This window comes from Lissotriton helveticus, chromosome 10 (assembly GCF_964261635.1).
Source record: "Lissotriton helveticus chromosome 10, aLisHel1.1, whole genome shotgun sequence".
Taxonomy (NCBI): Eukaryota; Metazoa; Chordata; class Amphibia; order Caudata; family Salamandridae; genus Lissotriton; species Lissotriton helveticus.
In genome coordinates this window covers 161,351,354-161,364,210 of record NC_136071.1, presented here as the reverse complement: position 1 = coordinate 161,364,210, position 12,857 = coordinate 161,351,354, and positions in this window count along the sequence as shown.

Sequence of the window (12,857 nt, the reverse complement as noted above, 5' to 3'; positions counted from 1 at the left end):
TCGCTAACTGCTGTTAGCGACAGCTTGCTAATAGGGCGATAGTATTATCGTCGCTTAGCGGCCGCTAAAGCGGCGAAAATTGCCTATCGCCGCCCTTGATAATGTGCCCCTAGGAGTGTGTGCGAAATTCGGGGAATTTACTTTTGCGTTGACATGAGATTTTTTTTAAATTACGTGAAATTACGCATAATACACCTAATGCAAATCAGTGTCCTTGCGCTATATTTGAGCCCAAAATGATAATGCAGATCACTCTTCTTCCGCTATATTTGAGCCCAAAATGAATCATCTTGCTAATTTTAGGCAGAAGATTGCATTTAAAGAAAGTACCTAGACCAACAGCATGGTGCGTTTCGCAGCAAACGTTTACCATCAATGGCACATAATTATGCAAAGTGACATAATGGTGGAGTTTTGTGATGTATCAAAATCCCAAAATTATGCCAGCATAATTTTAATTTCGCTGAGGCTTAGCCAAGACCTGTGGGCAGCAAAAATAGAAGCAAACAGAGGACGAATCCGACCCTAGCCAAGTGCAGGAACGCAGCAAGTATCGAAGAGACAGGCAGAACAATTCACCTTCATAAATGTCATTAATGCAAAGATTGTATGCATGAGTAAATTTAGGAATAAGTGTGGAAACTGGAAAGTGGGCATTATGGCGTAGTAATGGCTTCTGGTTTTGTAATCACCCACATTTGGGCATATTCTGCAAACTCGTCTCCAACACGTTCTTTCTTCTGTTTTCAAATGCCAGAGATATACTCCAATAAAGGACAGGAGTACACCCCCCCAAAGTTGATGGGCATGCAACAGAAGGTGTTTCTACATGTGGAAAATTGTTTTTCCCATACACATATAGAAGAACAAAAATATGTGGGCAAGTCCTTTGTACCGATTTTTCAACAAAAAACTCTTCGGATAATCCCGCCAAGACCTGGGCAGAGGGCTGTACAATTGTTCAGTGCCTGGATACCCTGTGGGTGATAGCGTGCTCTACAAAAGCGCATAACATTTAGAAAATATATATGTGTATAATTGCTCATGATAAAATAGAATTTCCAAGAGTGGTATGCTTAGAAAATTGAAAATTTCAGATATTTCCACATTTAACCAGAAAAAAGTCTAAAATCTGCAGGTTAAGGTTTATCACTTCTTTGTGAATCAGTTTTCTGGTAGATACATTAAGGCATTTGTACCCGCAGAACATTAATATTGGTACTTGTGGTAGACCAAGGAGTGTTTAACTATTTCACAAGCTCTCTCCAGAAATAAGTGCAGAACCTATGCCTTTTGAGCCAATGAAATCCGGGAAAATATGTTTTAAAATACATTGGGGCAAATTTACTAGTAAGTGCCGCAGTGCGGTAACGCAAGCCCTTTGGCTGCGACACGCTGCAGCACTTCCAAAGCAAAGTAATGAAACATATTGACAATAATATGTTGCATTCCTGTGCTCTTCCCTGCACTGGCGCACAATCAGCTGCCATGTTCCGGTGTAGGCACCATTGCACCATGGTGCAAGGATGCCTGCATCATGGGGAGATTGTTTTTGTGCAGGAAGGGACACCTTCCTGCCCAGAAACAATCACTACAGGAATGTTCCTCTTTCAATGCGTGCTGTAGGATGCAGCATGCATTGAAAGAGGAAAAAATTGAAGTGACATGAAAACATTTCTCCTCTTTGCGCCTTGCTACGCCACCCCTGGGGAGGGGTAGCATTCAGACGCATTTCCAGATTCATTATTCCTCTTAAATCTGGAAATGTGTCTTGTTCCATGGGTGTTGTGTGGGAACACCCACAGCAACATCCATGGAATGTCCCTTTCATGCAAAGTGCTGCGTCTAAAGGGGCCATATTTAAAAGGACATGAAAAGCCACACAGGGTGGTTTTCCTGTCCTTGTAAATATGGAGTAGTAAAATATGCCACCATTATGTCACAAAAAGAGTTGTACAGGTGGCGCAGGGGGCTTGTAAATCTGGCCCATTATGTACAACCCCCTTGCGCACCCAGCATGTCACTTTTTTCCACGTTAAAAGTGACGTACCGGTGGCTCGATGGGCTTGTAAATACGCCCCAATATTGTTTTTCCATCATTTGTCAACGTTTGCAGGAGATCAAACGCGAGGGAAGAGTGAAAGTGGGACATTTCTTGCTGTGCTGATTCGGTCTGTGGCTGCTGTCACCTCTATAATTTCACTAAAATAAGGTACGTGAGCAAACCATTCAAACGCTGTGTTACCCAATCTTTCAGTTCACGGCGGCATCTTTCAAGGTTAATGTTTAATTGTAATGTGGTCCTGTTGAGCGATGACACATCGAAGAATCTGAACTGGTTGAACAGTTTGAAATGATGTCCCTGGTATTTTTAGCTTTTGATGTATTAAGAAAGGGTTGGGAGCTGAGCCTGAAATCCCACGTGGAAATCCCTGGTCACCACTTAGCAAATGATTTCTGCCATATTCACGAGCAGCATCTGTGTTTCTGGACAATTTTACACTAGAGCAAAATAAAAAAAAGAAGAAAAAAAATGCGAAAATGCATTTAGGACAATTTTGCTGTTTGTGTGGCATGGAATTGAGCAAACAAGTTCTTCCCCTTGCACATCACAGAATGGGGTTTTGCACGTTTATCGAAAATAAATAACAAAATATACCATTTTTAAAAAAAATAAATAAAATACATTTTTAATTATTTGCTGTTTGTGTCATAAATTAAACCGAATGACTTTTCCTCATGCTTAGTCACGTTTTTAGTTTTTCTTTCTCAACCATGCTGGTAAATCCAGGAAAAACACCCCAAGTTTTCACATGGCAAATTCTCAATGGAAGCCTGCAGATAATGCAGAATGCAACAGCAAGAACAGATTATGCAAGGCCTGATTACTGTTTAGACCTTGCTTTACTCAATAGCCATGAGCACTTCCATCTGTCAATGAAGTGCAGTTGATTGTACTATGAATATCGACAACAATAATATTGTGGTACAAGAATATCGAGAGACCAAATCATGAAAGATAATGGGAAGTGCATATAGAGAAGTATAAATTTACTAATCCTAAAGCCACATCTACATACTTCGAAGACATATATACACCACTAGCAGCCCGTGCCGACATTGTCCGGGTACGAAAAAGAATGTCTTAAATGGTTAGAATAGGCAAGGCAAAGTTTTTTTTAAAGTTCATGGCATAGTACATTTATTGTTTCATGCGACTTGCCTGTGCGGCTGCTCAGAACCCCTCTTCCTGTTGCGCGGAAGGTGAGCGTGTGCTCTGTGGTTTGTTGTCCTTTCCGCAGAATGCGAACGTGTGTGTCCACTCTGCCGACGCCCTTGATCAGTCCTGGCATGCACACTGAGGGCGTGTGCCTTAGTAGGTTCACGCACTCCCCAAAGACTTGCTTGGTGCACTTAGACGCCCCACATAGCGTCACTGCCAAATACCACAACTCCAAGGACGCTATTCCCCCTCTCCGCAATGCTTCGGGCGTCTCTGAAGGCACACGCCCACAACAATGCTAAACGACACGCCCACTTCAAGACGTGTCAGAACGCTATTCTCACACAGAACGCTTTTCTCACACAGAACGCTTTTTGCAAGCATTGCTTTATAGCCGAACGCCCACGCCCACAACGGACTACTTTGTCCCAAAACGGTCTTTTTCACTTGTAATGTATATATTGGGCTGGTGTATAGCCTATGTCCATCTGCTTATACTCACCTTTGCAACGCTGTATTGGGTGTTCTGATTGGCGCTGTAATTCCGGAACTTACCCGCCTCAAAGGTTTGGGCTCTCTCTTTATAATATTATTATAGATGCCATATATATGTTGAGTTAGTTATAGAAAATATAGACTTACCTGCTGATTTTTTATTTTCGAAGTGTTCTGTCCTCACTGTTGTATCACATCGATATTGTGGTTTCGATATTCCGGTGGCACACCAGTATAGTTAAATAATTCATGGGATCTATCCTACAATGCTGCAGCAAACATATCTTGTCTGGTTTTCATTTTTTTGTGTGCTGTTAAACTACTATTTATATTTCAATTCATATTACATGTGAATCAATATTCTCTTCCTTTGGGCTATTGACCATTCATGGAAAGGTTTATGCCAATCTCTCAAGTAAGGGCCAAGAAAAAAGGAGGTCCCTAAATACGCCATGTTAATTCCTAAAGGGAACTTTGGTCTCTGAAAAAGAAAAAAAAACAGCTGAATGGAATTAGCTCAAACTTGGCAAAAAGTGAGAGCTTTACTCAGAGAGTGTACTTTTTGTAATTTGGTGTAAATCCGTTCAGCTGTTTCTAGAAATTTGAGTTTAAAGAGACATTTAGGTTGGGCTTGAAAGGGGTTTGAAAGTTAGGTATATCTGAATGGTAGGTACGGTAGGAATCCTGTTGTTTTGAAATTGTAATAAATGGGACCATTTGAATGGTCAAGGGAGATTTTTTTCTCCCTTGTGCCTTTTCGGTACTGCGGGACCAAAACAAATATTGTGCTACCCAATACTCTGATTGGGTGGTTGCAGCTAGAAACAAACTGTTGTGGTGCTATAACAAGACCGGGGACTCAGGCCTCAAGTCCTGAAAAAGTTTTTGAAAATGCCCATAAAGGGCAAAGTGGACACACCTTGACCCTGAAGGACATACAGGGGTTACCGCAAGGCCTATCTCAAGTTAAAAGTTTTAAAAAAGTTTAATTTGAGGTGCATGTACCACAGCCCTAGCTCCCAGTACCGTGGTACCCAACACTGCTCATGCATTTCACACAGTACCACATTACAGCTACCTCAGTGCCCCAAAAATGTAAACAAAGCACAAGGGTCTGGTAATACACCAAACCCAGTGGCTAACCGCCACTGTGCAGGCCATAGGCTCTGCGCTGTGGGGATTGGCTGCTTGCATTGGGTTGGGCATAAGGTCATCCCAACACTATGCACTGCTGAAGGTCATGCGCATTGCGGGGTTGGATGCCTGTAGGTGGTTTGCTGTCCACAGGGGAATTGGATGTAGGCACTGTCGAAAGGCAGTGGGTGATAAATGGCACATGCATTCGGTACAAGGCCTGGCCAGAGGCTAGGCCCTGGGGCCAACCACCCATTGTGTAATGTGCAATTAGGTTCTTGAGCACCCACAACAAGGTTGGGTATATGTAATCCACCAGCATTGTATGACCTTTGTCATGCACTATGGGGTTTGATCACCCATCGGGAATCATTTGCCTATGGAAAGTTTGGTGTAGAGCCTGGCTGGAAGCCAAGCTCTACAGCCAACACCCATTGTTCATTTAAGAGGCTTTCACAGCAGAGGTCTGGCACATGTTAGGCTTGGAACAGAGACTGGCCAGAGACCAAATCCTGTGCACAACTCTCTGCTGTGCACTTCCAAAGGCCATGCTCAGGTGGTGTTGGGTGCCTGTAGATGGTTGGTTGCAGGCTAGGGCACCTGGGACTGCAGAACCCAGCAAGACCCCAGTGAGGTTCTACTGCTTTTGCCAAAAAACAATAAAAAAACTGAAAGATGTGTGGTCACAAGCCAAACTTTGTGGCAAACCACCCGGGGCAGCTCAGGCTTTGGGTGAAGGGTGCCAGAGGAGGTTGTGCATATGCTCAACGTTAAATAAGAAAAACCACAGAAATTCACTGAAAAAGTTGAGGTCAAAGTGACATTATAGGTAGGCATGGTAATATGATATTAGCTTACATTGAAATTACCCAGAAAGTCACTGAAAAAACAAGGTTTAAGGTGACGTTAAAGATAGGTGTTGAAATGAGATATGAACTAATGTTTAAAAACGGAAAACCCACTGAAATTTTTGTTATAATTCAGTGAAATAATTATAACTCATGGCCCGTCATTTACCGCTTATGACCTCAAATATAATATCACTCATGACATGTTAAATGACATCATTAATGGCATCTCTGATGAAATGTAATATAACATTGTGGACTTATACCATTGCATCACTGATGACATTTCAAATGGCATACTCCGTTATATTGCTATTAATATTACTCCATAAACCCTTGCATAATTTAAAAGAAGAAAGTTGTTAGTAAAGGGCCAATAATCATATACATCCAAGAGTTACTGTATGTACACATGTGCGTGCCTAGAATGGCACCCAAGGGTGCCGTTGATGCATGTGTGGGCGTAAATATTGAAAGTTTTATGGTGCATTGTTTACTAACCAGTGAAATTGGTGGTAGAAGTTGTACTCCATGTTAAACAAGATAAAGGCTGTATGTACCTTATTTGGGTCTCAGGGGCATCTATTCAAGTAGATTGTGACTGAAAGTCAAAGACCGTTGTAAAAATCAGTGAGAAAAGCCAAAACTCTGTTGGCAATAGATAGACCCCAGTGGAAGTCTGGACACATGCCAATGTTAAATAGTTATAATACAACAGTATAGGCATAGTCCATATAACAAGGAAGTTTAAAAGATGTGGATGTTTAGTTCCAGAAGTTCGCTGAAGATTTTGAGGCACCACAGATTACTGAATAATGTACAATGTAGAGCTGACCCACTGCGAGGCGGTTCGGCTCCTTCTTGGGCAGTAAGCATGGTTGTATGCTATTCTGCTTATCTCAAGAAACTGTGTAGTGTATTTTACCAAACTTTAGAGAGTTGTCTATAAGGCCTGGCAGAACGTTTCTCATCAGTACCAAATGCATACCCGTCAATGTCTTGACTTAAAATTGCAGATCATGTGAAGTCATTTAGTGGGTGATCCCTTTAACTGCATGCGTGCGGGCGGAATTCCGCCCGTACGCTGAGATTTACTCATTCGCATGTTACGTGACGAGCTGGGCTCGTCATGAGCGTGCGAGGAGGCTACGCCATGACGAGCCCAGCTCGTCATGAGCGTCGAAGGGGTTAAGATGACTAGAGTCCAAACTATTTTTTGAAGAGTGTTCAAGGTTTAAAAAAGGGGGTAACCTCATTGTACTCTATGGAAATCTTTTGTTTGTTAGAGTGAATATCAATTAATCCGTTGCCCGCTGCCGCGATTTCGCGGCTGTACAGCCGTTTTAAAAACACGGGCGGGACTGCGTCGGCCGTTGAACGTGAGTAGCACCAGCCAGGTAGTGCTCCGAACATTCAACGGCCGACGGCAGCACTTAACGGGTTAAAATTGGGTAACATCTGCCAAATGGGAGTGACTTGAGAGATATCTTATGTGTCCAACATTTAGTCAAAGGTTATGTCCATTATCACTTGCTTGATAATAGAAAATTGGGCACAAGTAAGCTTGTTGAATTATTTCAAGTCCTTAGATCCTACAGGACGCTGTCACATTGGCTTCCTGATGCCACATAAGATCTGATGTATTTCCTTGCTAAAATCTAAAAGGAAATGTCAAAATGACAAACACAAGAGTCACGCTTGGCTCAAAACCATTTGGAAAGACATGGAACAAAGAAACATAGGATCCCAGTCCTGGAGTGTGGTACGGGAGAGGCTTAAGATAACATTGCCGGAGCTTCAAGATTTTTGCCTTATTACCAATATATTATTTTACCATACCCAGTACACCGTGCATATACATAGGGTGCTGGATTAGCTATCTTGGATAAAGTTTCAAATTGTACCATTAGTCAGGTTCTTGGCTTCATGGAGCTTGTCATCTAATTTGAATACTTCCATTATCTTACTGAGGAAACTCCCATTTCCTGGCAGCAGCAATGGGGGTAGCTGACAACATGGTATCAGGTAGCTAGCAACATGGTCAGTGACTTATGCATGCCCTACTTACATAAATGTGTAACAAGAAGGTTGTATGTTTGAATCGGAGCAGTGAAAATGTAGTCTTTCATGCTGCTGATGTCGTTGCACTACTGGCTATTAAGCCGTAATAGTAACACCTGTTATTTACAACACTTATAACTTTAAAAATGGCAGGATTATCTGCTGTTAAAACACTATGTAGTTTTGCTCTAAAATTTCCTGTAAACAAGGGAGTAGCCAGAAAAAGAAAATTTACCTACCTGATTAGAAACTCTAATGGCACCCTTTAGTCCATCTGTCCTTCCATCCATTTCATTCTTGCAGCCGTCAATGCATACATGCTTCCATTGTTTCACTCCTCCATCTATCCACCCTTCCTTTCTTTCAGACTTCCATTTATCCTTCTTTACTTTGTTTTACTTCTAATTCCTTCCATTCTTTCCTGTTTGTGTTATTCCTTTCAATCTATCCTCTAACCTTCCTTCGTTCGATTTCTCCCTTCATTGTTCAAATCCTTTTATTTAACCACTTTGGTTTTTTTTATTCTCACCTCCATTATCTATCTTACCTTTCCGTATTCTGCTCACTCTTTCGATTTGCCTCTCCCACCCTATCCTTTTTTCCACCCCATTGTTATAATTTCTCTTTCTATGTCTCCTTCTCTGTGCTTGACTCATTTGACAGCCCTTTGTCCACACCCCTAACTCAGTTACAGTGATAATTATAAGCCATTCTCTGCAGGCAGAAAGACCCATAAAAAGCTAATCAACGTTTGGTAGCCCAATACAACCCTGGCAGTAACTGCTAAAGTGGGTGGCTCATGATGCCACTACATATAGCTAATGTATCATCTTCATGAAAAACACAGCAGCACATGTCCTCACAATGCAATAAAATTCCCACGCTTTCAGATAAAATCCAGGTCGACAGCCAAATTCCAGTTAGTTGGTTTAATTCAAATTTTGAAACAGATTAATTTGCACCAATTAAGGTGGTACAGCAAAAAGAAAACAACGAACTTGATCACTGCAACATATGTTATCAAAAGACAAAAATGCACCTTGGATTGTATCAAATTTCAAGTAAAGGCCTTACAAATCTCTAACTATTCCTACACTACCTTGAAAGGTGAATCCAAATCTAGAGTAAGTTTAGCAAAGGTGGGGAAGAAAAGGTGTCAGCAGTTAGAGCCTTCCTAAGAAGTAACTGCAACCGTGGTCAAGTAGCCTGCAGCCACCAAGCTTAAGAAAAGGTCTATACCTCAAGGGGTCCAAAAGTAGAGTGTCAGCTGTACCTAGCTACATCACAACATAAGCAATCGCTGAATTCAGGCACCTCCTATTGTGTCACTAGTAAATTTCGATTTCCAGCACTCTCTGACTTCCATGCTCCACCTCCATGTTTAAACGCTGAGATGCTTTGTTTGTCTTTGGTGCCGTATCCTTCTCCCACGAGAACTCGTTTTCCATCTTTAATCGCTTTTCTCATTCTCAGGCCTCTCTATCTACTAGGAACAATAATTATTTCTCTCAACTAATGAAGCTGTATCCAACTGCAGTGGGAGTACAATGTACATGCAACATTCCAAAATTCAAGCAAAATACGAATTCAAAATTATCTGGAAACTATATTTGAAATGCATTTCAGGACCACAGTTAGGCTAAACTAACAACACACAGGTTACATTATGTGTGCTCTCAGCACATTTAAATAGTTACGAGTGGAAAGAATGAACACACTAAAGGTTAGGAGTGTAGTATAGAAATAATCAATAATCACTTGTAGTGTGTTATCCCTTCACAATATACTAATTCCCCCCTTGTCAGTACATTTCTAAAGTACAAACGGAAGTCTGGTTACTCATGAAGATGCGTAATCATCTGAAGTCTTTTTTCTTTTCATATATTAGTCACACAGAGTATATGTGAGTGCAGACTAACCGTGATTATAATGCACTCCTACTGTAAATTCAAAAGAGACCCAAACTACTCTCCTCCAGACAAATTTGGTGGTAAACAAACATTTATAGGAGCAAATATACCCCTCTTTTCAGCCTCCCAGGAATCCACAGAGGGATTCTTGGTGGATGTAGAACTGCATTCGCTATTGTGGATTTATTTGCCATGGTTTTGGAGAAATACACATTACATCCCACTCTATAGGTAAGAAGTGAGGGTTCCAATACATGATTTGATTGGAAAATTGGGAAAATTCTCTTGCACATTTGTGGCATTTTTTATTTTTCTTCGACCTCTTCGCACCCTAGATATGGGTGGAAATTTCCACCTTCCAAGAGTGTAACTGCTCTGCCAGGATGGGCATGGCAATGGATCATCCCAGATTTAGGGGGTGCAGAAGAAGGGGGTTTCCATAGAGGAAAATGTTTTCTCCACGGAGAAAAAAAATGCATATGGACCGCATAGGAAGTTTCATTCCCCTTTGCAGAGTCATCTGCTATGAAGAACTCAGCAAGGGTGGAATATGAGCCTTCTTGTAAAGTCAGGTGAAATTCTCAGCTGTATGCCTGGAAACCACTGCTTTTTGTGAAAAGAAAAAAATAGAAAAGTATGCTCAGGTGTAAAGCTCTGCTCCTAATTTCCGTATTTTATAATAGTCCTGAGATTTTACCCTTAGTAACTCGGATCCCATTTTAAGACTCAGGTGAATATTGATAATTATTTTTCTATTTTTGTGGAAGGTTCTTTCAAAGGTCTCCTCACAGTATGTTGCCCCGTCACACATTCAGTAAAATGACTGATTCTGAGACAGGTGGAAGTATGTTACCAAACAGAGTCAATGAAGCTATCAAATTATTTTAGTGGAAAGATAATCCGTCTGCCAGTTTCTTTACTTGTTCTCCTTTACCCAGGATGCTAGATTCATCTCTTTTCATCAGTTGGTCCCTAATGCGGGCAGTGTCCTGCCTCTGAACATAGTCTTTCTGGGTCTTATGTACTCAGATGTGCATGCAATAAAAAGACTCCATATTTGGAGTAGTGGGAGTGTCACTGAGTTTTAGATGTTGCTGATTCTATACTATAGTAATGCAACACATGACATGTATTATTTCCCCCCATTTAGTTTAGACTCCATCTGCAAGCCTTCAGTCCTTAAGACGTTTAATGAGTGAATGAGTGCCTCAGTCTTCCTCGCATCCTCCTTTAAGCAGCACATACATCCTAATTGTGTGGTTTTGCTCCGTGAAGGCATCAAGTTTCATAATACACTTATGAATCACATTACCATACTTGGCCACCTGGCTGCCGTAATTTAGGCAAGGATGCACTTTGGCACACTAGGAGAAGGGGTTTTGTCTTTGCAGATGATGCCCAAAGGACACAGCACTGACCTTAGAGGCGCATGTTCTCCAGATGTTGTCACATATTTCCTTGTAGTCAGTAGTAAGACTCAATAGCTTCCAAGTAGCCGGAGTAAATGCACACACTCAAAATTCAAGCTGAATTCAGTCAGTCCTTATCTGCAACAAGGGCACAGATGTCCATTTGGGGCTTTGCGAACTTTAGGACTCCATAGAATGGCTTCTAGGGCTCTATAGGGAGAGACAGAGCAAGGAATGGCTTCCACAGCTCTTGAGAGACGGAGTAAGGGGGTGTGTACTGCTCCCTCCGGGGAACAGAAGACAGGGATATCTTCCATGGGGATCACTGACATAATATCGAGTGACAGAATATCGACTAGCAAAAATATCGAGGAAAAAATATCTACAGACAAAATATCGAGTTTGTATCTACAAACAGGTAAGTACAAAAATATCGAGTACAAAATATCGTTTACAAAATATAGTTTTAAAAATATCTACTTTATTAAAAACAGTCTTAAATTAAATTAAAATTAAAAATTAGTTACTAAAATATGCTTAAAAATACTTAAATTAACTTATAATAATTAAATAATTAATGAAATTTATAAAAAAATTACAATCATATTTGTTAAAACATATATATATATATATATATATATATATATAAACATAATATAATTAAATAATATCCAATATTACACCCGTACGATAGCAGAAGTGTAAAAAATACTATTCCCACTCCACAGAGTGCAACTGTAGTGAAAGCGTTGGAGAGTGTAGGGGTAAAAATTACTATTCCCACTCCAGTGGGTGAAACAGCGAGGAAAGCGTTGGATAGAGTAGGGGTCAAAATTACTATTCCCACTCCAGAGGGTGGAACAGTAGGGAAAGCGTTGGATAGCGTAGGGGTTAAAATTACTATTCCCACTCCAAAGAGTGCAACAGTAGGGAAATCGTTGGATAGCGTAGGGGTAAAAATTACTATTCCCACTCCAAAGAGTGCAACAGTAGGGAAAGCGTTCGATAGCGTAGGGGTTTAAATTACTATTCCCACTCCAAAGAGTGCAACAGTAGGGAAAGCGTTGGATAGCGTAGAGGTAAAAATTACTACTCCCACTCCAGTGGGTGCAACAGTAGGGAAACCGTTGGATAGCGTAGGGGTTAAAATTACTATTCCCACTCCAAAGAGTGCAACAGTAGGGAAATCGTTGGATAGCGTAGGGGTAAAAATTACTATTCCCACTCCAAAGAGTGCAACAGTAGGGAAAGCGTTCGATAGCGTAGGGGTTTAAATTACTATTCCCACTCCAAAGAGTGCAACAGTAGGGAAAGCGTTGGATAGCGTAGAGGTAAAGATTACCGTTCCCACTCCAGTGGGTACAACAGTAGGGAAAGCGTTGGATAGCGTAGGGGTAAAAATTACTATTCAAACTCCAAAGAGTGCAACAGTAGGGAAATCGTTGGATAGCATAGGGGTAAAAATTACTATTCCCACTCCAAAGTGTGCAACAGTAGGGAAAGCGTTGGATAGCGTAGGGGTAAAGATTTCTATTCCCACTCCAGTGAGTGCAACAGTAGGGAAAGCGTTGGATAGCGTAGGGGTAAAAATTACTATTCCAACTCCAGTGAGTGCAACAGTAGTGAAAACGTTGGATAGCGTAGAGGTAAAAATTACTATTCCCACTCCAGATAGTGCAACAGTAGGGAAATTAAATACTGCATATATTATTTCAATAAATATGAATTAATATCCATCAAAAATTAATTAAACGTAATTACTAATTTAATATAATAT